Source organism: Nyctereutes procyonoides, unplaced genomic scaffold (assembly GCF_905146905.1).
Source record: "Nyctereutes procyonoides isolate TBG_1078 unplaced genomic scaffold, NYPRO_anot_genome, whole genome shotgun sequence".
NCBI classification, from domain to species: domain Eukaryota; kingdom Metazoa; phylum Chordata; class Mammalia; order Carnivora; family Canidae; genus Nyctereutes; species Nyctereutes procyonoides.
Genome location: NW_026575026.1, coordinates 320,473 through 324,094, shown reverse-complemented (window position 1 = coordinate 324,094; position 3,622 = coordinate 320,473). Strand labels below are relative to the sequence as shown.

The following is a 3,622-nucleotide window of genomic DNA, read 5'->3' as shown; positions in this document are numbered from 1 at the left end:
CAGAATTTCGAGAAAAACTCAGAAAACATAGCTGATCTTCCTGAGTCAGGAGCATTCATTTAGGTCCCTAACACCACAGGTCTGGAGTCTGTAATCAGTTTTCTAAAACAGCTCTCAGACACTTTTCTCTTGACTCTTTTCTGTGCCTCTTTTCTTTTCTCTGACTCTAATTTATCTTGCACACTATCTCTGGATTAATCTCCTTCAGGCCCTTTCATTCTATTAGTGTTCAAAAACTACAGCTCCCAATTCCTTCCTAAACAGATTTAACAGCTCCTGCTTTTTTTTTTCCTTTTTCAGATTCCCTGCAATTTTTCTACCTCCCACTTAGACAAGACTATTTTACACTAACCCAAACATAGAACTTTCTCTAGAGCTGGTATCATCATTTATTTCACCATGCACTTGACTATCGCCCAAACCTTGCTCAATTTGCTTCCTTCTTGAAAATACCATCCTCTCCTCTCCCTAGCTGAAATCCTTTCTTCCCACTCCTTAAGCTTCTGCTTAGGTCCTGATTTACTGACACTTTGTATGTTTACTATTTACTTTGGTCTCTTCTGATTATCCCATCTGAATTCTTATAGAGATATTATTTGTTGGGGTGTAATTTACAGCTTGGGTGTCTATTATTTTGTAATTTTCATTAACTTGCAGGGGCATGAAGTCATAGGTCATCTCTAAGACAGTAAGCTTGGAGTCCTATTAAAAATACCAATATTGTATGCCTTACACTTAGGAGTAAGCAAAATAATGACTCAGTGTGACGCCTAAATCCTCACTGCTAATGTGAGACAAATTTTTGAGCTCGACAAGGTTTCTGCTAAAGTGATCCACCTAATTTGTGGGATGCCTGGGAGTCGCAACCTGCTGTTCCCCTTTAACACTAAAAGCCAGACTGGCACGAAGGTAATAAACAAGGTTGAGAAGGTGCCTGTTTCCTATAGGCAATAAATTGGATTAGTCTGGGAGGTTTAAAAAAAAAAAAAAAACACATCATATAAAAATGGATGAAGGGGAGAGGGAGATACAGGCTTCCAGTTCTGGAATGAATATGTCAGGGAAATAAAAGGCAGAGGATAAGGTATATAGTCAATGATATTGTAACAGCAATATAATGCAAGAGATGGTAGCTACACTTGGGATGAACATAAGATATAAACTTGTCATATCACTAAGATGTATATCTGAAACTAATATAACAGTGTCAACTATACTCAAATTAAAAAAAAACTATATATAGTATAATGGCAAACAAAATAAAAACAAGTGAAGGAATTGAATATAAAGGCAGGATATTAGTCTTGTAGGGCTATGATAACAAAATATCACAAAGTGGGTGGCTTAGAACAACAGAAATTTATGTTTTCACAGTCCTGGAGGCCAAAGTCCGAAATTAAGGTGTCAGCAAGCCCATGCTCCCTCCGTGTATAAAATCTTCCATGCCTCTTCCTAGTGCCTGGCGGTAGCTGCTAACTCTTAACATTCCCTAGCTTACAGCTGCATCACTCTAATCTCTGCCTCTGTTGTGCATGGCATACTCTCTATGTACCTGTGTCTACACTTTGTCTTCCCTCTTTTTAGAAAAGGACTGGTCATACTGCATTACGGGCCCACTCTGCTTCACTATGACTTCATCTTAACTATACCTGCAACAACTCATTCCAAATAAGGTCACACTCCGGGGTACTGAAGCTTAGAGCTTTAATATATACTTTTGGAGGATGCAAATCCACCCTTCCAACCCAGAGGCAATAAAAACTGAGGTGCAAAGTAACTCTGAATTTAATGAATAAAATATATCCTGAGAAGTTCAGCCTGTATGTAAGAAGTAGGCAACACCTTTTCCTCTAAAAATAATGAGGCTATGTGATCAACCATTTGATTCAGAGTTTGTTAAGATGTATGCCAACAAATTATAAAGGAAAACACAGAAATGGTGCATGGATCCCAAGGGAAATTTATCCTAAGGGAGCTGATGAAAGAGAATAGTGGATGATTTAGAAAACAATATTAACAATAAAACTGTCCATGATATACATGTTTTTATTAGAGCTTAATTAGATTTGCTTTTTCAAACTTATACAGTTCAGTAAAATTAATCATGAGCAGGATAGGAGTAATAATTTTGGGAAATATGATAGCATCAATATATGCAGTTCCAATGCTATGTTCTAATCAGAAAATACATATTCCTTGATTTTAGAATATATGTCATAAAATAGACCATCGAATTTAATGGATTTATATCAGTAAAAAAATATTTTTTGTAAGTTCTAAAACTTAATTTTAACTGTAGAGTTCTTGAGTACTTAATTTGAAATAGTTCTTTTGGTATGTAACTCTTAGAAGGTATTATATATTGTATGTGAATTCTAGGAATATCCTCTCTAATCTAAATTTGCACATTCAACTACTTACTTGAAAACACCACTGAGATGTATCACCAAAACCTAAAGATGAATATGTCCCTAAGGTAACTATTTCATCTGCCAATATTTTTATTTCCCACAGCACAGATTACTTGCTTATTTATTTATTTATTTATTTATTTATTTATTTATTTATTTTCCATACATTTCCTGAATTTTCCTTGACCTGCTCCAAAGAAATTGTTGGGAATAGAATACAAATTAAGCAGGAGAAAGATACTATGCAGCAAACAAGAGAAAGATTTGCGGCAGGCAGTGTGGAAAAAAAGAGAAAGAAAGGAAATACTCTGGTAACAGTGAAAAAAAAAAAAAGAAAAGAAAAGAAAGGAGACGATTCTCATAGTACCTGAACTATCTGATGCTTCAAAGGAAAGAAAAGCCCAAAGGCATGAAGGTCTATGAAACTTACCTTAGCATATTCCCATATTTGGAAAGATAATTTTTAAACTTCAAGAAAACTCATTTCACATAAACATTCATAACACAATAGAACTGTGGTTGACTTCCATACCAATTCACTCCAGGTTAAAAAAAAAATTATGAGCAGAATAAACATCTTACAGACAAATGAAGACATATCAACAGAATATGATCTCCCAAAAAAGATTTAAAAACTGAAGCTTAGTATTTCAAAATAAGCCAAATAAAATTAAAATGTGAAATAAAACATAAGAACTAGGAAAAATGAGAAAAATAAAATTATGAAAATAGGAAAGCTTGAAAATAGGCCTGCATTCTAGAATGATTTAGACATAAATATTAAATAATCTTAGAAATAAAGACAAAACCAGACAATGAAAAAGAATAGTTCTCTTACATGATACAATAAAAGAAATGGACAATGAAAAATACAATAGTAAATTTTAAAATCAAGCAAAAATTAATAGAGTCACAAAATGAGGAAGTAATAGAAAAGGTAGAGAAAGTACACACACTTACGCATTCCAAGTGAAAACAAAAGCAAAGAATATGTATTAAAAAACTGTAATTTAAAAAAGGTTAAAAAAATAAAAACTGTAATTTAATATAACTTTCCTGAAATAAGTAAGAATTATACCTTCATATGGAAAGAAAATATCATTTCTCAAAAAGAAAAGCCCAAATCAATACATATTAGGGTAAAATTATTAGATTTAAGCTCCAAATGATTTAAGCTCCATAAGTGAAGTGCTTTAAATGACTTTAATGAT

The 3,622-nt window shown here is 33.2% G+C and overlaps 1 non-coding gene across 1 annotated transcript; it reads left to right on the top strand.

Moving 5' to 3' along the window:
- The first annotated feature begins 724 nt into the window (after positions 1–724).
- Positions 725–874, top strand: LOC129503337 (U12 minor spliceosomal RNA). The gene has a single exon (XR_008663160.1). It is a non-coding gene; the product is annotated as a U12 minor spliceosomal RNA (small nuclear RNA).
- Positions 875–3,622: the final 2,748 nt, after the last annotated feature.